This window comes from Mustela lutreola, chromosome 14 (assembly GCF_030435805.1).
Source record: "Mustela lutreola isolate mMusLut2 chromosome 14, mMusLut2.pri, whole genome shotgun sequence".
Classification (NCBI taxonomy): Eukaryota; Metazoa; Chordata; class Mammalia; order Carnivora; family Mustelidae; genus Mustela; species Mustela lutreola.
Window position 1 is genome coordinate 13,277,086 of NC_081303.1, and position 23,711 is coordinate 13,300,796.

The window sequence follows — 23,711 nt, forward strand, 5'->3', positions numbered from 1 at the left end:
TTCTTATCTTATTGCATTAGTTAAAATTTCTAGATCAATATTTTATAAATGGGAAGAAAAGGCCTTTCCCTTTTACTGTTTTGTTTTCCTACAAAAAATGATCATGTTAGCTTTTGGTTTCAATTAGATGTTTGAGAAGTATTTGGGTATCCTAAACCACTGTATTTAACCTTTCCTTTTGATATTAAAGTTTTATTTGTACTCTTACCTAATTGCTCTTTTAGACTGGGCTGTATAACTTAAGTGACGAGGAGACTGGGAACTGCTCAGTGATACGATCAATGACAGAAAGTGAAGCCAGATCACTTGCATCATGAGTCGTTTGGCCTGCCTTCACTGACAAAATAATCAAGAGAATTATGAATATGGGGTAGCCTTTGTACCATTTAGATGTGGACTTTCTGGGATAAAGGTGACAAAATATGAAAATGCTAGTGAACGCTTCCATTCGACAAACATTTATTGAGTGCTGCTGTGTGCCAGACATTATTCCAGTGCCGGGCTGTAGGAATGAACACGACTAAGTCCTTGCTTTCATAGGGCTTTCATGCCAGAGAAGGCAAATGATAAATTAGCAAATAAGTGAGCAAGATATTTTAATATTTATGTGCTATAAAGATAATAAAATAAAGTATTAGAAAGGGCCTCACAGGATGGTTACTCTAGCCGAGGTGGTTCCAAGAAATGGTATTTGAAGAGAGACCTAAGTGATAAGAAACAGCCATCTATGTGACGATGACAGGGAGACCACTGCAGGTAGAAGAAATAGCTAATGCAAAGGCTCTAGGGTTGATCTTGGCATTTTTCAAGAACAAAGAGAAGGCTGAGGAGCAGCACTTGGAAGGAGAACAGCAGGGTCTGGGTTTGGAGTGGTAGGAGGACCAGATGGTGGTGAAAAATCTAGGTTACGTGTGCTCACAGAAATCATTTTTAAGGATGAGGATAATAATACGTTTGTTAAGATGAAGTCTATTTACGATGCAAATTATAAACATTCATAGAATTAACTCAAATCTTAAGTAGGAAATAGGCCTAGATAATTCCATCCCACATCAACATTCTCATTCACTTGTGTTTTGTCACCTTGAGTGGCAACTAAGATCTTAGGACGATAGCATGCGTCCCCAGGAGCAAACTTTTCTTATGCAATAGACTGTGAGCCACTATCTTGTTGCTGGTTTAGATGATTCAGAGAGATAGATCATCCCAACCAATTAGCCATGGGTTTTACAGAGCTGAGGAATCACATCATCTCTACTAGCTGCAGCCCTCATGGTAAGTTAAACAAAACCACATGACTTAGTTCCTTTCTTTGTAATCTTATTTGGAGAGAAGAACCAGCAAACAAAACACTTTCGGTCCCTACTAAAATTCTCCAAAAATAAAGTATGTAACAAATGGGTCTGCGTGACTCAGGGTGGTCACTGGCCATGTGTCCTGATTTAGACTCTGGGGCTATTTTTGATTCGTCATCACTGGCTGGCCGTTTGGTCTCCGACCAGCCCAGGACACTGGTCAAAGCAGGGCTTTGTCACAGCACAGAAGCTTGTGGCCAAAAACCTGGCAACTTTCTGTCCCTTTGTGAAAGGAGAACATTGTATCCCAGTTGTGGCTGGATTCTGCTGCCTCCAAAGGGCCAGTCAAGCTATTGTTATGTTATAGCTTCAACTGTTCAGATGATGATCATGTTTTTGGAAAGAGTGGCTCACATGGCTTCTTGGCCTTTTGGCTAAGATCAAGTGTGGAAAGAGTGGCTCACCAATGAGATCTCTGGGGTCCTGGGGCTTTCAGGGTGATGACAACCAGAAAAAAGCAGGGGCAGTTTCCTCTCCTCAAACATCACCAGGAGGTCCTCACCCTTCAGGCAAGCCACGTGCTCAGCACAGGCCTGGAATAGAGTAACCGCCCCAATAAGAGTCACTGGGTTATTTCTGTATTTTGTATTTATCTGGCCCCCAAAAGGATTCTTTGGAAGTCTCTGGAGCAGCTCTCAAAGATCAGCCCGTGAATTAGGCCCGTCTTTTTCCACTGGTCTCCAGCAAAATGAGAAAAAACTTTAAAATTTAGAAAACACACACATGCATATGAGACAGTTCATTACTTATCACTTCTTAATTGCCTTTGCACTGATATTTTTGTCCCTTCGTGGTATGTTTTTCTTTTTCTTAGAGAGAGAGAGTATGTGTGCACACAGTGGAGGGGTGGTGCAGGGGGGCAGAGGGAGAGGGAGAGAGAATCTTAAGCAGGTTGCACGCCCACCACGGAGTGTGTCTGTAGGCTCCAACTCACAACCCTGAAGTCATGACCTGAACCAAAATCAAGATCAGCCGTTCAGTCACTTAGCCACCCAGGTGTCCTCTTAGTAGGTCTTTCATAAAGTTCCCATGGTCTTTCTTTCAGTAAAAATGTTGTTAGTATATGGTAGTAGCTGTTGTTTAAATGTCTACTTGGCAACATTAAAATGCCAATCTCCCCAATTTTTCGGAAATTCACTGAGGTCTAAACCCTAAATCTGGGACCCCTCATCTAGATGTTTATAGCCTCTATGGCCTTTCTGATCCCTACTATAACATTTAGGATGAAGAAATGCTCACTCTGCAATCTCTTTATCAATGTACATCCTTTTTCTGTGTAACTTCTTATAACTGAAAACTAGAGACCTGAGAGGAAGAGAAGGTGTGGGAAAAATCTCAGGAATAAATATCGGTTATTCACATTAATGTCACTAGTATTTATATTAGTCCTGAAGAGGGACAGAAAATAAGGCAAAAAAATAAAACAGAAACTTTTCATGTGACAAGAGTAGAAGATCAGGAGGTTTTCTAATCAGACATCAACCTGTGAGTGACTTGCTTTGCCACAATATGAATGTTAAATTTAAATGTTAAATGTTAAATGCTTCCATCTCTGCAATGTTTGCCATCCTTACTTTGCAAATATAAATGGTGCTTTAGGTATTCCTTTCAAGAAATATTTAATACCGCATGGAAAATGTAGATTTTCTGTAATTGAATCAGTCCAAATCATTGCTTAGATTATGCTTCATGATGTAGCTCATAAGTAAGAATGTACAATAACTAATTGGCTATTTTTATCCTAGTGGGATATTCTAGCTAGAGCACAGGACTCTAAGATTCAGATCTCGTATTCAGCTAAGTCACCGACTTACTGTATCATGTTGGGAAAATTGCTTAAACTGATTCTATTCTATTCTTTTTATTTGAGACAGTAAAATTTGTAAGTAATGACCCATCATTGAGGATGTTCACAAAAACAGATTATTACAAATGATGGCCTCATCTACTCGAAGGGTAGTTACCTGTGTATTTGAAGGTCATAAAACTACCATCCTATATCTGTAACAAATAGTTATTAGCATAAGGAAAGAATACAAATTTGGTTTAATAAGTTCATAATGACATTAGTAACAGCTACCATGTATCCAGCATTATTAGGGATCAGGCATTATGCTAAATGCTTTATCAACATTATCTGGTTTACCCTTTTAAGAAGGCACTGTTACTAACAACTTAACAGTGCAGGAAATTGGGGCTTTTGGAGATAATTCCCCATGAGTAACACATGCGGGGCTGTGAGGCCTCTTGGGAGACAGGGAGAGCACGGACTCCCTCAGAATCTGTGTGTGGGCCGAGTGGGCTCAGTGGTCCGCACGTCCCTCCCCAGCACCTAATAAGGTAATGTTTTCCTTTGTATTCCTCTAGTTCCTTCTGTAAAGAATTCTTAATTTCCCTTTGTCTTTTGTCATTTGACTTTCATTTCCTGTTTTGGGTTTTCTTCAGTTAACACCCGAGCCTTCAGTCCTGCCCTCTCTCACTCCTCTTCTAAGTGGATGTGACCCAAGTTCCAGTTTTGAGGCCTTTTCCTTCGTGTTTCAGTTCCTTTCACGGTCTGCGTTTAGCAAGTGAAGTTGCCTTTTATGGTTTCCATCGCTTTTTCTCACTTTTTTTTTCTAGTTTTCCTATATTCTTTTGCCATATATACAAGTGCCTTAAGGGAGTTTCCTCTGGAGCCCTCTGAACTTCAGAAAGAATTTTCTGATTTACATTCTGCAGTGCAACATTTTATTTTTTATTTTTATTTATTTTTTAAAGATTTTATTTATTTATTGGACAGACAGAGATCACAAGTAGGCAGAGAGGCAGGCAGAGAGAGAGGAGGAAGCAGGCTCCCTGCTGAGCAGAGAGCCCGATGCGGGGCTTGATCCTAGGACCTTGGACTCATGACCTGAACTGAAGGCAGAGGCTCTGACCCACTGAGCCACCCAGGTGCCCTGTGTGTAACATTTTATTGAAAAAGACTATAAATACCTACAGGTTTTGTGTTTTGTTTTTGCTTTTATAAAGCAAGGATAAATAGTGACAGAAAGAAGGATGGCAGGATCTGAATGTCCTTTGCTGAGATGGAGAGAAAGAGAGAGTGTAATGGCCTCCACTGACTCTAGTTGGGAAATTCTGGACTACCTGTATGATTTCAATACTTAGAATAATAGAGCTCAGGCACGGAAACTGTCATCACAACCTTAGATATGTTGTTAGGTAAATTCTGTTTTGTTTTGTTTGTGAACAAGAACATTGTTCTTCTACCCAATGCGCTTTAAGATCCTTATTATTGGGAATCCAGCTTCTAAATGGTTTAATAAACCGGCAGGACCCCGGAGTGTATGGAAACAAATACCGTACTAGAAGCAGGAGAGACATCGGTCTCCTGGTTTTACTAGAACTAGCTGTGTCACTTTAGGCAAGTGGTCTCTCTCCTCTGAGGAGAGGAAAAGTCCTCTACTTGTATAGTGAGTTTTAAGGATTAGGTGACCCACCACTAAGGTCTATTTCTGCTTTACTATTCTCAGTACAAGACATTTGTTCCCTTTCCTATAAAAACGTACAGTTTTCATCAGCGAAAGCAAGCTCTGGGGTAAGGAAGACCATCAGTAACTCCAGCTTCTTCACAGTTAGATCTTGGTGAATAAAACTTTCAAGCTTTCCAGACACTTGTTTTCTAGAGTATGTAAAATCTGTTATATCCCTTTATGACTGTGATTATATATGAAGCAAATACCTTGTTTAGAAATTATCTGAACTACACTTACAGAAAGCAATGCATTTTTGGTTTGGGATTTTGTTTTTGTTTTCTCATTAAATAGGAGTTTCACCGCTTAACCTGAAATATCCCAAAAGTCTTCCTGTCTTTGAAAGCATACTCAAAAACAGCTCAAAAACAGCTTTTGTGGCTTAAAAGATTATACAGATACTAAGCAAAACATTCAGAAGAAACTAAGTGCTCTAGGAAAACTTCTCTGACTCCAGCATTTAGAAAGCTGGCATTGTTCTAGAAGAAATAAGTAAGGAGGAAGACCTGACTGCCTCTATTTCTAGATAATGAAGCTTTCATAGGATTTTAAAATTGGGAAAGGTCTTAATGATCATCTAATTCAGCAGAGGCATACCTCTCAACATTTCTGCCATTTGGTCAACCATCCTCTGCTTTCACATGTCCTATGACAAAGAACTTACCACCCCATGCTATAGATCATTCCACCGAAAGACAGCCTTACTCATTGACAAATTTCTTCTGTAAATAACCCTTGAGCTAGGGTTACTGGAAGCCACTCCGAGCCACAAACTGTGCCAAATACTTACTCTTTGTTAGAGGCCTGCCCCTCATATTTGTGGGGTCTGGGGCAAGAATACAAACAGAGGACCAATACCGTACGTCTAAATGTGTAAAAGTTATATATCAAACTGGCAAACTGTTGGGTAAACTTATTATGTAGATGTACTTTGACAAAAACACCTTCCATAGACTGAATTGTGTCATTCCCCCTCAAATTCATGCACTGAAGCCCTAACCCTCAGAAAACACTCACCAGAAACTCATCAGCAAACAACTTTGTGGCCCCTGGGTCTTGGACATCCAGTCTCCAAAACCGTAGAAGAAGAAAGATCTGTTGTTCAAGCCACCCAGGCCGTGGCATCTTGCTACAGCGGCCCAAGCTGACTAATACAACACCCAAGCTGAAAAATCAGAGAAAGCTGTGGTTTTTTTACATGAGCAAAATAAGAAAGGCAACAGAATTTCCTTATTATTTCATACATCTGGGTTTTCTGTTGATGAGCTGTATTGGCTGAGTAATAAAATAAAGACATACATAATTCATAAATGCTATATAATTACCTTCATTTTAGTAAAATCACTTGGTACGTGGTTATAACCCAGATCTTCACAGAATTTATGTTCTGTTGGACCTGAACTGTGTCAGTCACTGAAGCAGATGTTCAGGGCTGCAGGCAGTACCATGTTAGGGCTGAGCACCGGATCCCAAGAGGTCCCCGTGTGTTCTTGAGTACAGTGTGTGTGTATGTGTGTGTGTGTGTGTGTGTGTGTGTGTGTGTGAATTTACAGGGCCCTCTGAAGCCCACCACCCAGGACAGAAAGCCTCTCTTGCCTGAGACTGAGGTTGGGATGCCATTTTATTTGAACCCAAACCTGTAAATATCACATACCACGCCTTTCAGCCGACTCTGTATTTGGATATCTTTGAGGTACAGAGTTGTCTTAGGGTATGAGTACCATGTAGAGTTTCAGAATTTTTTCCTGTACTTGAGGGCATTTTATTCAAATGCAAAACACACTTTATACACCAAAGTGCAGAAGAATAAAGAAATGAGCAAATCTGACTCTGGGCAACCAGAACTAAATCCTGTGATCACATCATCCTATATACAGGCAGGTCTTGATCTCACCCCACATCCATCCATCTCTGAGCTACATTTGCCAAAAAGCTGAAAGTTAGATTCCGATAGCAGAACAAAGACAAGTTAGGATCTCCCCTCTGGCTCCCCCAAAATCCCCCCACTAAAAAAACCTTTATGCATTTATCTATACTTAGGCAACTATCTTTTCTTTTACTTAAAATATCATTTTCTTCACATGAACAGAACAATAAAATAAGGTGCACTACAGATACTGATTCTCTTAGCTATTCAAAGTCTCCTCTTATTTCCTTTCTCCTAAAGGGGATATAAGAACTGGGTTAATACCCGCTCTTGGTTTTTTTTTTTAAGTGAAAAAAGATATAAAAATGAAAGTAAAAATCTTTCTCTTTATTCTTAACTGCCAGTAACAATTACCAGAGTTAACCATGGCCAACATTTTCTTGTGGAACTTTCCAGAATTTTTCTAGGCATATACAGGCCTTTTTTTTTTTTTTTTTTAAATCAATGGGATCATGCCATCCATGCTCATCTGAATTTTACCTTTTTTTTTTTTTTTAACCATTACAATTTATCCTGAAGATATTTCCATTTTATCACACAGAGAAAAAGCTTATCTCCTAAAGCTCTGAAAACAAAATGAGATAGTTACCTGTCATTAACACCAGATCTGGGGTATATTGGGCTCTCAAAAAATGTTAGTTTCTTTCTTCCCTTTCAAATTTTCCTTTTCCTCCTGCACAAATTTATGATTGTGATCATAGAAGATTTGATCACGTATATATAGATGTAGGTACAGAAAGTCACAGAATTTCAGAATTTAGAGTAGATGGCTCTTACAAATTACTTGACTTACAGGGTGGAGCCTGTACCCAAACCAAATCTTTGCTTTCAGTTTGGTATTCCTTTAATCCTTTTTCATTTCTAATATAATTTTGATTTTTATCTATTTTTCATCTTAAATATTAAAGTACATGCAAAGGTATTAAACAATGATAAGACATCAACTTGTGTATGCAGCTTAAAAGCAACAAGACAGTAATTTTCATTTAGAGACGGTAACTCAAACCAAAGATAATACTTGGTTTATTTGAAAAAATATTAATTGTGGCAGAAAACTCAAAAGGATTAGTTCTGGGAAGGACTCAGGGTCTGCAGTGTGAAAAAGACTTACTTCTTCCGCTGTCTGAATCTGTTTGCATATACATTTGTGTTTCTGCTTGAAAAACTAGAATACGCCGCAGATAGTCCGGCAATGTTTGGTAGCCTCGTGTTTTGCCTAAGGATACATTCCTCAAAGCCTTTAAAATGCTAATGAAGGAGTAGAGATCAGGAGTTCAAACCAAGAATCCCGGAGAGTGATATTAACATTGGAAAGGGAACAACACTTGGGAGTTCCCCGTGGAGGATAAAAGGAATTATGATAAGAGTTTACACCTGGCAACTTGGCCAGTGAATTTACTTTGCAGTTATTCTAAAAAATACAGGTTTGTTTGAGAATAAGAGAGACGCATGGGGGGAGGGGGCAGTGTAAAAAGTGAAATTACTCCATTTAATCTGGCTGAAAATTTTAGAGAATAACTTATCAGACCAACATAATAGTGATGTCAAATAAACTCTTTTTTGCTCTGAAGAGACTGGCTTGTTTTTCTCCTAAACATATGATGATCTAAGGAAGCTGCCTAGAATGAGGTTAAGCAATCTATCACATGACCCAAATCCCCCAGCTCAGACTCCCTTTGGAAAAAATTCTGAAAGACTCATGTTTACATCACAAGGATAGAGAGAAGGCAAAACACAGAAGGAAGCAAAAAAAAAAAAAAAAAAAAAAAAAAAAGTTAAGGCTGAAGTTTTGGCAAGTCAAGTACTCTGTTATTTAAAAGTCCTTTAAAGCACAGAACCATAGAAGTGGAAGGACTCTTAAAGGTCACTGGGCCCCCTCATTTTCCAGATGAGGAAACAAACAGGGGCCCAGAGACTCATCCAGATCTCACAGACAGTCAGAGAGGCCCCAGTCTCGGAATCCACAGCTCCCCAGTCAGTGCTCTGGTTATGACTGGCCCCTCCTCCCATAGGCTGTTTATTTCCAGTGGCCTGATGTGCACTCATTCTATGCCTACCCTGCTTTTAAAAATGATTCTATGTTTTTCTTTTCCCTCTACTAATCATATGAAATTATCAATCTAATACAAGGAGATCGTATATCTTTACTTGAGTGGACACCTCAGCTATGTAAAGACCCGTCCTTTATGAAAGGTGTGGGAAAATAATGACAGTCCCTCAAATCGTTCCGATCCTAGGGTACAGAGATGGAAGAGAAGGTGGGTGTGGAGAGGCAGGCACCTTACTGAAACATTCATACTACACCCAATTACACACACACACAAACCAAGTATACCAAGCACACCAAGCATATAGACAAAAACAGACCATGCCCATTCAAAGGTGTGAAATAGAGACAGCAAGAAAAAGAGGAAGAGATCCTTGATTCATTCCAAAGATCTATGCCTTCAGCAAAAATTTACATGTACTTTATTGTTGATTATAGGTTCATTATTGTTGATTATAGGTATAACATTATACAGCAGAGCCTTAAAGATTATTCATCTTGCTTAACAAACTTTACACTTGGGATTAGTAAATCCCCAATCCCTGACAACCACCATTCCACTCTTTGTTTCTATGAACTTGACTATTTTAGAGACATCGTATTAGTGGAATTGTGCAATATTTATCTTTCTGTAACTGACTGACTTCTCTTAGTATAATGTTCTCAGGATTCATCCATGTTACCACATATCGCAGAATTCCCTTCTTTAAGGCTGAATAGTAACCCACTGTGTGTATAGGCCACACTCTACCCATCCATCTGTTGATCGACAAGTTTACACTCTTTCCATACTCTGGCTATTGTGACTAGTGCTGCAATGAACATAGCAGTGCTAGTATTTCTTTGAGATCCTGATTTCAATTCTTTCAGATACTCAGAGGTGGGCTTGCTGGATCATATTTTACTCTTATTGAGAATATTTTGAGGAAACTCCATTCTGCTTTCCAAAGCAGCAGCACCATTTCGCATTCCCATCAAAAGTATGCAAAGGTTCCAATTTCTCCACATTCTCACCAACACTTGTCTTTTGTTTTGTGATACTAGCTAGCCACTCTGAAAGGCTTGGGGTAGCAATTCATTGTTATTTTCATTTGTTTTTCCCTAATGATCAGTGACATTGGGCATTTTTTCCATATAGTTGGTGATCTTTATGTCTTCTTTGGAGAAATGTCTTCAAGTCCTTAATGTATTTTCTTAATGTATTTTCTAATCAGATTATTAGGTTATTGTTGTTGGACTTTTTAAATGTTTTTACTACTGAGTTGTAGGACTTCCTTATATGTTGTATCAGTCAGGATTCTCCAGAAAAACAGCACCAATTTTATACACACACACACACATATTTGTACAAGAAAAAACTCATTATAGGAATTGGCTCACATGATTATGGAGGGGCTAAGAAGTCCTACAACCTGCTATTGGCAATCTGGAGAAACAGTCAAACCAGTGGTATAATTCAGTAGGTGTTCAAAGGCTTTAGAACCAGGGGAACCTATGGTATAAGGCTTAGAGTCTCAAGGCCCAAGAACCACGAGATCTGATGTCCAAAAGCAGGAAAAATAGATGTCCCAGCTCAAAAGAGAGAGAATTCACCAGTCCTCCACCTTTTTGCTCTGTTCAGGCCCTCTATGGATTGGATGATGCCTCCCACTTTGGGCAAAGTGATCTTCTTTATTCAGTCTACTGATTCAAACACTTAGCTCTTCCAGAAACGCCTTCACAAACATACCCAGAAATGTTTTACCAGATATCTGGGCATCCTTGAGCCCAGTCAAGCTGAAACAAACTAGCCATCTCATCAATTCTGGAGATTAACCTCTTATCAGTCAAATGGCTTGCAAATATTTTCTCCCATTGGACAGGATGCCTTTTCACTGTTGATTATTTCCTTTGTTGTGCAGAAACTTTTTAGTTCAGTGTAGCCTGGCTTCTTTATTTTTTATTTTTGATGCCAGTATTTTTAGTGTCACATTCATGAAATCACTGCCAGCGCCAATGTGATGAAACTTTCCCCTTCTTTCTTCTACGTGTTTTACAATTTGGGGTTTTATGTTTAAGTATTTAATCTATTTTGAGTGGATTCTGTGTATGGTGTAAGGAAAGGGTCTGATTTCAATCTTTTTTGCATGTGCATATCCAGTTTTTTCAGCACCATCTGTTAAAGACATTATCTTTTCCCCACCCGGTATTCTTGGCCCCTCTGTCAAAGACCAGTTCATAGTATATACGTGGATTTACTTCCATGCTGCTGCATTTGGCTTGTTAGTATTTCGTTGATGATTTTTGCATCTATATTCATTAGAAGTCTTGGCATGTAGTTTCCTTTTCTTGTGGTATCTTCATCTGGCTTTGGTATCAGGGTGATGCTGGCTTCATAAAATCGGTTTGGAAGTATTCCCTCCTCTTCAGGTTTTTGGAAGAGTTTGAGAAGGATTGGTGTTAATTCTTCTTTAAATGTTGGAGAATTTACTAGTGAAAACATCTTGTCCTGGTCTTTTGCTAGGAAGTTTTGGATTACTGATTCAATACCCACACTGGTAGTAAGCCTGTTCAGACTGTCTACTTCTTCATGACGTAGTCTGATAGGCCGTATGATTCTACAAATTTATCCATGTCCTCTAGGTTATCCAGTTTGTTGGTTTATAATGGTTCACAGTATAATTTTTCTTAACATTATATGATGTGCTTTGTATCGTGACAAGTTTTGACTTAAAGTCTATTTTTTCTAATGTATGTATAGCCACCTCTATACTCTTTTGGTTACCATTTACATGAAGTATCTTTTTCTTCCCTTTACTTTTAGCTTATGTGTGTCCTTAAATCTAAAGTGAGTTTCTTGCAGACAATATATTGTTGGGTCTTATTTTTTTGTTTTTTTATCCATTTTCTGCCTTTTGATAGGGAATTCAATTCACTTACAGTTAATTATTGACAGGGAAGAATTTATTATTGCTATATGGTTGTTTCCTATTAGTCTTGTACTTGTCTATTTTTACGTCTTGTTTTGTGTATGGGTATACATACACACACGTGGATATATATGTCTCTATGACTCTCTATATATCCATATATTTCTACACATATGTCTATATCTATATATTGCATCGGTATGCTTTCTCTTTTTCTACTGTGTAACTACTATGGGAATTTTGTGTGCATGTATGGGGGGTTACCTTGGAGCTTACATAAAATATTTTATAGCTATAACAGTCTATTTTTTAAAAAAGAGATCTTATTTTTAAGTTATCTGTACAACTAACATGGGGCTTGAACTTGTAGCCTTGAGATCAAGAATCACACGCTCTTCCAACTCAGCCAGTCAGGTGCCCCTGCAACAGTCTATTTTACCTACTTAAGTTCAATTGCATATAAAAACTCTGTATTTCAACTTCTCCCCCAATACTTTTTTACTGTTGTGAGAATTTACATTCATTCATATTGTGTATCTTTTAACATTTTTTTAAAAGATTTTATTTATTTATTTGACAGATAGAGATCACAAGTAGGCAGAGAGGCAGGCAAAGAGAGAGAGAGGAGGAAGCAGGCTCCCTGCTGAGCAGAGAGCCCAGTGCAGGGCCCGACCCCAGGACCCTGAGATCGTGACCCTAGCCGAAGGCAGAGGCTTAACCCACTGAGCCACCCAGGCGCCCCTCTTTTAACATATTTTTAAGGTATATTTTAATACTTTTGTCTTTTAACTTTTATACTAGAATTAAAATTAATTTACCCACTACTATTACAGGAATACAACATTCTCGTTTTGTCTATGTATTTACCTTTATCGAGGTTTCATACTTTCTTATGCTATTATGTTGTTATCTAGCATCCTTTCAACTTGAAGTATTCTCTTTAGCATTTCTCCTAAGGCAGGACTAGCGGAGATGAACTCTCTGAGCTTTTGTTTGCCTGGGAAACTCTATTTCTCCTCCCTTTTTATGACAGACATTTTTGCTAAGTACAGTAGTCTTGCTTGGCTTTTTTTTTTTCTTTCAACACTTTAAATACATCATTCTACCCTCTTCTGGTGTGCAAGGTTTCTGCTGAAAAATCCACTGATAGTCCTATGAAGGTTCTCTTGAACATGCCAAGTTGATTTTTACTTGTTACTTTCAAAATTCTCTTTTTCTTTGGCTTTTGACAGTTTGTGTGTCTCAATGCAAATTTCTTTGCATCCATTCTTTCTTTGCATAAGCTTTCTGATCCTTTCTCTCTTCCTTTTTCTCCTCTGGGGCTTTCATAATGCATATAGTACTATGTTCGATGAGGTCCCATAAGTCGCTTAAGTTTTCTTCACTCTCTTTCATTCTTTTTCTTTTTGCTCCTCTGACTGAATTATTTCCAATGACTTGTTTTCAATTTCACAGACTCTTTCTTCTCTTTGCTCTAGTCTGCTATTAAACGCCTCTAGTGAATTTTTCAGTTTAGTTATTGTGTCTTTCATCTCCATGGTTTCTACTTGGTACTTTTTAAATATTGCCTATGCTTTGCTGAAATTCCCACTTTGTTCATGCATTTTTCCTCTTGACCTCAGAAAGCATCTTTATAACAGTTATTCTGAATTCTGTCAGGTAAATCCTATAACTCCATTTCATTAGGGTCAGTTTCCAGAAATTTATTTTCTTTCTTTGTTTGGAACACCTTTGCCTGATCCATCATTTTCTTTGTCTGTGCTGGTGTTTATACATTGTACAAAATAGGCACCTGCACCAGTGTTCACGGACTGACCTTGTATAAGAGAAGATTCCCACCTATTAACCCTGCCCAGGATCTGGGGGCAGGGGGTGTGTCTGTCAACTCTTTCCCTCCACAGGAGAAGCAGGAAGCTGTGGTTTTTGTGTGCTTGCTCTGTGCTAAGTCAGGGGTGGGGAAGCTATTGTATCTATCATCCAAACCACAGTCCCTATTCTCCCTGAGGTGGTTAGATAGCGTCAGACCCATCACAGCTCCAAGACTGACATCTGATCGCTTTATGCTTAGCAGGAGGGAAGATCTATGACATTCACCAGCCAAAGCTGCTGTTTCCATTCTCCCTCAGGTAGCTAGATTATGCTGGACTCATCAGAGTTCTAAGACTTACAAGACAAATCAGTCCTCGGGGAGCTCCCTGGGAAATTCCAGGGTGCTGGATGCATAAACCACACTCTCTTTTCCCTAGGAGAAACTGGGAGTTAGGGTTCTCCTCTTGATTGTATGGCACTGTGCTGGGAGCAGGGACTCTGGTGAAAAGGGGTCCTGAATATTGGCTTTGGTGTGTCTGGCTTCATTTTTACCTAGGGTGCAAGAGCCTTACAATTAGTCTGTAGATTTTACATAAAGTGAATCTGTTTGTGAATTGTTGCTGACTTAGTATGTTTGTGAGGGAAGCAGGATCCAGGACTTCTAACTTTGCCATCTTGCCAACATTGCTTCTGGAAATTCTTGTTGTATAGATTTTTGTAAAGTTCAAATACTTTACCTAAATTTGGAAATCTTTTTTATTTACAAAAAAAAAGCTGCTCTTCAACATCTGTGATATTTTCTCACTTAACAAAACTGATTTCTAAATTTATGACAGTTTTATTTATAAAAATACATCATTCAGTATTTCAGAAATCATTGTTTATAAAACATATCAAGTTCAATAAAAAATTTTTCTATTCTTATGAAGAGCCAAAAATTACCAACAGTCATAAAAAAAAAAAAGAACTGGTTAGATATATTTTTGCAGAAATAACAAATGTTGATTTAACAGAGCAGAAATATTGTTTCACCAAATCTTTAATATATGGAATTTTACTTCAGGTCAGAATAAAAATGTCACCATGGACTTTATTGGGATACCACAGCATATTCTAGTCTTTGGTTTCAAGCACTTCTAGATTCTATTAAAGACAACAGAAATGCTACCATAGTAATAACTGACCTATAAGTGGCAGGGAGGCAGTTTATTATTTTGAAGTATAATTCTATTAATAAGCTTCCTGGAAAAGAGCAGGTAATAATACTATACAAACAGAAATCTACTTTTAAGGTTTCAAATTTTAGGGTATCAGAGAGATTTAGTTATGTGTAAATAAACATATTCTGCTAGACACAAAAGAGTTAATAGCAAAAACTTTTATCTAATGGTTAGTTCAAATGCTATTTAAAAAATACACTCCTGGGGTACCTGGGTGGCTCAGTGGGTTAAAGCCTCTGCCTTCAGCTCAGGTCATGATCCCTGGATCCTGGGATCAAGCCCCATACTGGGCTCCCTCCTCATCAGAAAGCCTTTTTTTCCCTCTCCTACTCCCCCTGCTTGTGTTCCCTCTCTCACTGTGTCTCTGTCTGTCAAATAAATACATAAAATCTTAAAAAAAAGAAAACCACTTCTTTCTAAGGTTTATTCAATAACCAGTGAACTATAGCTTAAATAATGGCAAACACTCAATGAGTTATAAAAATTATGCTTGATTTTCCATTAAGAATTATTATTTTTTATGATATTACTTATTTATTTGACAGAAAGAGATCACAAGTAGGCAGAGAGGCAGGCAGAGAGAGAGAGGAAGGGAAGCAGGCTTCCTGCTAAGCAGAGAGCCCAATGTAGGGCTCGATCCCAGAACCCTGGGATCATGACCCAAGCCGAAGGCAGAGGCTTTAACCCACTGAGCCACCCAGGTACCCTCATTAAGAATTATTATTAATGGAAAATATATCAGATGAAAGCATAAGGGGTTGAATTTTTCAAAACTGACAACTGTACAGGTGGTGCAGTAAATTCGCATCCGCAGCTAGGGGGATGGTTAACTGAAAATTCTAGTTAGTTGTCCAAACTACAGCTTCTAACTAAATGTGATCTTAATTACTAATATAAATTTGGTTATAGGAAATAAATGTTTATGAAAGATTGCTTGATGGACATGATATCCTAAACGTTACCTGTTGGAAGAACAGGGCAATTAAAAAGTTTTCTATCCAAATTGAATTCAGAGTTAGATTAATGGGAGAGCCAGAAAACCTAGTCTGAATGTACTAAAACATTAGTGGAAATATAATGCATTAGAGAAAATTGCGTTTATCAAAATCTCTCTCAGAAACTGAGATAGGTGGAGGTGACTGGGTGGTTCAGTTGGTTAAGCAACTGCCTTCAGCTCAGATCATGATCCTAGAGTTCCAGGATCGAGTCCCTCTTCAGGCTCCCTGCTCAGCAGGAAGTCTGCTTCTCCCTCTGACCCTCCACTTCTCGTGCTCTCTCTCTCTCTCTTTCTCCCAAATAAATAAAATCTTAAAAAATATATGTATTAAATTAAAAAAAAAAGAAACGGAGATAGGACAGCGTATTGGGATAAGACATTTGGGGTGGGGCACGAGACCGCCAGTGAACATGCTCCAACATCCAGAAAGTTGCTAAAGTGCAGTTATAAGAACATGTTTTGCTTTAAGGGGGCAAGTTCAGGAAAAGAGCTAAATTATTCAGGGTAACAGACTAACCTACCAACCTCCTTCTAACCTCCTGTGAAGTTTAATGGGATGTCAATGAATAATATCCTGACCAGCCATTCACATGCTCTTGGCTCAGCCTGGGGAGTACTCCTGAGTCCTTACAGAATTGTCTTTACTTAGTAATGCTTTGGGACCATAAGGTACACTCTAAGAAAGTCACATGAAACATAATATTCTATCATGGGGATAAAGTTAAGAGTGAAGGATCCTTTTCATAAGATCTACAATAAGTCTTTTTGGAAACAACCACTTTGTTTTTATCTTAAGGACATTATGGAATTTGCAAGTGAGCTTACCTTCCCTTTTGCTTTGAATGATGGGACACTTAAGGGACAGATTTGCCATCTCATTCTTGAAACAGGTTCAGAGTATGTGTTTCTTACCTCTTGTTTCTTAACTTCTATTTTCTTAACCAATTTTTTCTTTCACCTGTACTCCTTCAATTTTTTTTTCACTCTTCTATGTTAGTAATATTTTTGAAAGTTACCTTTATTCCTTTGCAACTAGCTGGAGCCCCTGATTCCAGGCTCTGAGGCCTTCCTCTTGGTTAATCACTCATTTTGACAGAGCACCGCCTCTAGCAGCTGCCTGAGATAAAGGCAAAATGAGAAATAATTTTTTTCGATATCTCATTTATTTGAAATGGTCTTTTGATATCTCATTTATTTGAAATGGTCTTTCTTCTACCTTCACCCTTGATTTTGGCTGGCCATAGAAAAGTCTCTTTTTCTGTGCTGATTGGGCATTTAAAAAGTAGCGTTGTTTCATTATGTTTATAATTTAGCTGTTCTAATACCATTGTACTGATCAAATTATTTAACAACCGTAGGAAATCAGAGCAGGCAAATAATTGAGCCACTGTTTTCTGGACCTTAATATTATATATTATATACAAAGTTAACACCGTATAAGGGAAACTCTTGGGTTCTATTTTTCAAAATATTAAGAACCTATTTTTTCCCATGTTGTTTGTATAACCTTATACCTTTCTCTTTTTTATTGTAGATGCCATATGCCAAGCTGGCTTATATGAGATAAGATTACTGACCCCTTTTGGGGCCTCATTCTGTTTGCTCATTCATTCATCATTCACTCCGTCAATATCTCTCCCTTTCTCAATTTCCCCATCTGGTTTCCTTTCTCTTCACCATTGTCACTCTTCTTTCTTTCCTCCGGGAAAACCCCATAAATGAAAATCTATAACTAACCAAAACACAGATTGGGAGAGCAATGACACTGCTTGAGCCCAAGGCTCGGAGTCAGCCACCTCCCCTCAGCATTCTAAAAGCGAATTCTCTCTACCACTACAGACGGACAGCTGTGGTACCTGATTTAAAATACCTTAAGATTTCAAGTTGAAAGAACTGGGCTATGAGCAAGACACTGTGCCAGGTGCTTTCATCTCAAATTCCTCCTCATAGCAGTTCTAATAGAATTCTGTGGGTTTGTTTACTGTGGTTTTATAGGTAAAAAAGAGGATACTCATAGAAATGAATTTGCCTTAAGTTCTACAGCTAAATAAATGATCAATCAGTATTCAAATGTAGATCCACACAAAAAGATGCTCAGCACCACTAATTATCAGGGAAATGCAAATCAAAACCACAGTGAGATATCACTTTATGCCTGTCAGAATGGCTAGTATCAAAAAGACAAGAAATAACGAGTGTTGGTGAAGATGTGGAGAAAAGGGAACCCCCACGCACAGCTGGTGGGAATGTAAATTGGTACAACCACTATGGAGAACAGTATGGACGGTCCTCAAAAAATTAAAAATAGAAATACCATATGATCCACTGGATTATTTACCCAAAGAAAAGAAAACTATGAATTTGAAAAGATATATGCACCACTATGTTTGTTGTAGCATTATTTATAATAGCCAAGTTATGGAAGCAACCTAAAAGTCCGCCAATAGATGAATGAATAAAGATGTGATGTATATAATTACACACACACACACACACACACACACACACACACACAAAGAGGAATATCACTCAGGTATAAAAAAGAACAAGCTCTTGACATTCACAACGTTGCTAGAACTAGAGGGTATTATGCTAAGTGATATAAGTAAAACAGAGAAAGACAAATACCGTATGATTGTACTTCTATGTGGGGTCTAAAAAAACAAAAGAACAAGCAAACAACAACAACAACAAAACCAGACACAGTCTCATAAATGTAGAGAACACACTGGTGGTTGCCGGAGCAGAGGGGGTTGGGGGGGATGGTAAAATAGGTGAAGGGAATTATGAGATACAAATTTCTAGTTATAAAATAAACTGAGGGGATAAAAAGTACAGCCTAGGGAATACAGTTATTAACAGTATAATAGCGTTGTATGGCGACAGATGGCAGTTACACTTATGGTGGTAAGCACAGGACAGTGTATAGAAGTGTCAAGTCACTAGTGAGTTTTGAGCTAAAACTAATATAACATCATATGTCAAATAAACTTCAATTAAAAAAAGGATGAAAGAAATTTAGATCCAACTCTAAAACCTAGGTTTTTAACTGAGTTTTAAGTTTTGTTTTGTTTTTAAAGATTTTATTTGATAGACAGAGATCACAAGTAGCAGAGAGGCAGGCAGAGAGAGAGGGAGAAGCAGGCTCCCTGCTGAGCAGAGAGCCCGATGCAGGGCTCGATCCCAGGAGCCTGAGATCATGACTTGAGCTGAAAGCAGAGGCCATAACCCACTGAGCCACCCGGGTGGGTGCCCCTAAAGTTTATTTTTAATGGGAAAAAGTTTTGCTTACAGGGAGGATAGGTTTTTTCAGGAATGTTTGATAGTATAACTGTAATATTGCCCTTTGGGCACTCAGGATATCTTAACTTGATTTGAGGAAGAAAGCAACTTTAAAGTTGAAAGATCATCTTTTAATCATTAATGTTTACATTAAATTGCATTATAGCTGGAGTTTTAAAATTTATAAGGTTAATTTTCACCACAGCTATAATAGTAATGAAAAATTCAAATGTTGTGATCCGTAGATCACAAAGTTTTCAAAGGCATGTAGGTGGAAGACTGTTTTGGTAGAGACTGCCCTCATAGATGAACTGCCCATACATTTAATTTACCTTCAGATAATGAAAAAAATATTCTCTTGGTAGCATATAAAGTATTCTTATATGCCAAATCTCCTCATGGTTGGTTTTTTATGTTTCAGTTAGGGAGTGACATTTTTGCTGTGTATAGACTACTGAAAAAGGACAAGTTATCCCTGTACTATTTCAGCAGTTTAAAAAAGCTTTAAAAGAAATCTGCAGTTGACTCCTGAACAACATGGGTTTGAACTGCACACATCCATTTGTACATAAATTTTTTACAGTACTGTAAAAGTATGCGGTAAAAGTACAGTATTTTCTCTTCCTTATGACTTTTTAAGATTTTATTTATTTATTTGACAGAGAAAAATCACAAGTGGGCACAGAGGCAGGCAGAGAGAGGGGACAGGGGGAAAGCAGGCTCCCCGCAGAGTAGAGAGCCTGATGTGGGGTCCGATGTGGGGCTTGATCCCAGGATCCTGAGATTATGACCTAAGCTGAAGGCAGAGACTTAACCCACTGAGCCACCCAGGTGCCCCTGAGTTTTAAGTTTTAACCTAGTACTACCAAGACTCTCAACATTTACTTGAGAAAATCTCAGTCATTCTCAAACTCCTTTCTGTTCAGCTTGAAACAACAACAAAAAATTCATCATTTAATTAATATTAGGCTTTTTTTGTATGGAAGAGATGGTAATAAACAATAAAGATGGCACTGCCTTGCTCTTCACTTGCTTATTTCACAAGGGCAAAGACAATGTTCATTTTTAATATTCAATGAAAAGACTAAAATACAAACTAGCAAAACAAAATGCCTTAAGGATTTAGTTACATCAAGATATTTGAGATGGAGGGGCCACTGGGTGGCTCAGTTGGTTAAGTGTCTACCTTCAGCTCAGGTCATGATCCCAGGGTCCTGGGATTGAGTCCCACATTGGGGTCCTTGCTAAGCAGGGAGCCTGCTTCTCTCTGCCCACTGCTGCCCCAGCTGTGCTCTCTCCATGTTCTCTCTCTGACAAATAAACAAAATCTTAAAAAAAAAAAAAAAAAAAGATCCTTGAGATGGATGTGGGGTGAAAAAAGGTAAACATAGATCATGGAGATGGAATAAAACAATAAAATCAATCCTTCACTTTATTTTGTTTTTAACACTTCTATCCAATCATTTTAGAGTAATATACTCAAAACGTAGGTTTGCCTCAGTTACATATGCCTTCCCATTAAAGTCATGACCTGGTTTACAACAACAATGGCCCAAGGCCTTTCGCTAATTTTATTTAAGATTATATTTCTAGGATAAGAAATTAACTAAAAGGGGGCACAGGTGAACTTTCTGGGATGGTAGAAATGTTCTCTCTTGATTGTGGTAAGGCTTACATGGCTGTGTTTGTCAGAATTCATAGAACTTCACACCTAAAAGAATACATTTTCCTACATGTAAATCACCTCAGTAAACTTGACTTGAAAAAAAAGCCTGAACTCTTAACCACTCAGCTAAAAATAAAATAAAACTTAAAATACAGTTTATAACTTAGGTGTAAAACAAATCTTATTTATAGGAGTGAAGCAGATCTAGTAAATTTTTGTATTTATTTATAACACTAATAATCCAACTGGATTTTATATAATTCAATATAATAATATCAACATTTTAAAATAGGATATAAAAAAATGTTTTGAATTTTTTTTTTACAAAGTAAGGATTTGGACTGCAAAATCTTCCTTATAACCGTAATGTTGCTAAGGCAATGCTCTCTATTTTTTAAAAATCTCAAACAAAATAATCTAAGCCTATTAAAAGTTTCAAAGATTTAAACTGCCAGAATATCACCATAAAAGCTGCTTACATATTATGCTGGAAATTCTACATTTAATAGTTAAAGACAAAGAATTACCTGCTAGCTTTATTAACTGATAGATTCCACTATGTCCTAAAACACAATTGTAGCTCTGCTTCTAAAAAAGGCAAAGAAAAAAAAAACATGATTGTTTTCAACAAACCTGGATTTAAAAAGACAACAACACTATTAAGAACACAGGAAGGGGTAATTAAGTTATGTCTCCCCTTTATTAAGGTTTCAATAGATAAAAAAGCATCCAAGAAACCATTTACAAAGGTCCCCGCCTCTAATTAATTAATTGTTTTAGAGACCAAAGTCACTGGACTCTGTCTGGGAAAACAGTCCCAAATTACACATCAAACTTCTCAACTTAGATTTGTAGAATCTCAATTTGAATACCCTCTGTTTTTATTCTATCAGATATACTGAAGCCAACCACGTCAGTTTGAATTAAGAGGGCTAATGTGATTCCAAGCCCTGGAGACCCTGGAACAAAGGTACTTGTGTAACAGAAAGAACTTTTTCATTTTGATCAAATGAGTATAACTCTGGCAGATGTCATTGATCAATCAAAAAATACACACCTGATTTTTTTTCTAATATGGAAGCAAAGTGTATTTTTTTTTTTTTAGAAACCACACCTATGTCTTGAATGGTAGTGTTATTTAATAATCAGACTGATTAGTTGCCCTACCTCTTGCAAATCTTTTTTTTTCTCTTCTTTTTTATTAAATTTATTTTTTTTTAAATAGCAAAGTGTATTTTTATTTATGACTGTGATAAAAATGCCCTTTAAGTTCACTGGGTTTGGTAAATTAACTTTTAGAAGAATGAAAAATACCTTATGTGCTACTCTCCATAACATCTAGAATAATTGCCGTCTCCCAATATCGGTCTTAACATTCTCAATTTTTTGTTTTGTTTTGTGTTTTTAGGAAGGGAGAAGGAGTTCGAGGAGGGGCAGGAGAGAGAGAGAGAATCTTAAGCAGGCTCCACACCCAGGATGGAGCCCAGCGCAGGGCTTGATCTCATGACCCTGAGATCACGACCTGAGCAGAAATCAAGAGCGGGATGCTTACCGACCGAGCCAACCAGGCACCCCAACATTTTTTTTTAAAAGTTAGACAGGCTTAACCATATCTTTATAGCAATAAAGTCTGATTTTGTTCATGTGCTTATGTTTTCTCTAATGTTTTTCACTTTAATAATATATAACAATAAAAAACCGCATAAAAATCTGAGAAAGTTTTCAAAGCCTTACTTCACTGGGAATGACTACATTCTAGATATTAAAGGACAATTAACTTGCTAAGAACAAATGCTCTAAGGCTGTTTGTGAAAAAATATTGGAGCGGTATCAGGACATCCATGATGCCTATATAAGGTACCCTAAGAGGTAATAGAACACTGCCAACTAGGCAAAAAAAAAAATTACTCTAAGAATTTTATTCCTTCCAAAATTGAAATCAAGTAAATAAACTGAGTAATAAGTATTTATTAAAAGTATATAGATCATGGAAGTATTTTTATATCTGCTATCTCTGGGAGCTAGGTTCACCAGTCTGAAACTCAGCCAAGAGAAGTCCTTGTAGTGACAGTTGCTTGTGTTGGGGGGAGAGGGTTGAAAGGTCAGACCTCTAAAATGACAGTGACAATGAAGGCAGGAGTGAGTCAAGAGCAAGCAATAGCAAAAGTTGGTCCTAAAGTGGCAGCTGAGAGAAGAGAAAGTCGTGGGCTCACTGGCTTGGTGCCTTTCAATGAGGACACGAATGGGACCGAACAAGGAGTCAGGTAAGATTTGCTAGTGTGGAGGGAATTAAGGGGTTCTGTGAATAGAAAATCAGAAAGCTTGGAATAGAATTAGAAAGCTGGAGAGTTATTCTAAGGAAGGAAGTGCCTATGTTGTATGTGCTACCGGGGGAGGGGATTCTGAGCTGTTACTAGTATTTAAACACCTGCCCTAATTAGATATGTTCATCAGATGTCAGTGCGATGAACAGTGACAGACATTCCAGATAAGGGGGAAAAAGGCCCAGGGTTAAAGTTACTTTGTAAATCCTAGAGTGAGAGGGAGACTCTGGGGCATAACATTATGGGATATGGGTTCTCACCCCATGAGCTCTGGAAATCAAATAGGTCTATGGTGGTTAACAAATGTATTAATTTGACTGGGCCACAGGGTGGTCAGATGTTTGGTCAAACATTATTCTGGATGTTTCTGTGAGGGTGTTTTTGGATGAGATTAATATTTCCATTGGCAGATTAAGTAGTTGCCCTCCCTAACGCTGGTGGGCCTCATCCAGTCGGTTGAAGGTATATAAAAACAGACACAGATTCTCCCGACCCCCCATCGCCCGTGTGGGTGAATTCTTCCTGCCTTTGGACTTGGAAAGGAACCACACCGTTGGCTCTCCCAGGTCTCCAGCGTGCCGACTCACGCGGCAGATCTTAGGACGTACCAACCTCCATACACGTGAACCAATTCTTTACAATAAATCTCTTACGCACACATAT

General features: G+C 38.0%; 1 protein-coding gene and 1 long non-coding RNA gene across 8 annotated transcripts in view; one reads left to right on the forward strand and one right to left on the reverse strand.

The window, feature by feature from the left end:
• The window catches only part of PACC1 (proton activated chloride channel 1), a 163,865-nt gene that overhangs the window by 136,736 nt on the left and 3,418 nt on the right, over window positions 1-23,711 (reverse strand). For 6 of the 7 annotated variants that reach the window (XM_059145309.1, XM_059145305.1, XM_059145307.1 and 3 more), the window contains exon 2: window positions 16,793-16,893. The gene's annotated coding sequence lies outside the window, so the exon portion shown is untranslated. Of the gene's footprint in view, window positions 1-5,884; window positions 6,033-16,792; window positions 16,894-23,711 lie in introns of all 7 variants that reach the window. The other variant, XM_059145308.1, reaches the window with a different exon arrangement.
• On the forward strand, window positions 3,616-22,327 carry LOC131814412 (uncharacterized). The gene is made up of 3 exons (XR_009347296.1): window positions 3,616-3,695; window positions 21,618-21,694; window positions 22,133-22,327. It is a non-coding gene; the product is annotated as an uncharacterized LOC131814412 (long non-coding RNA).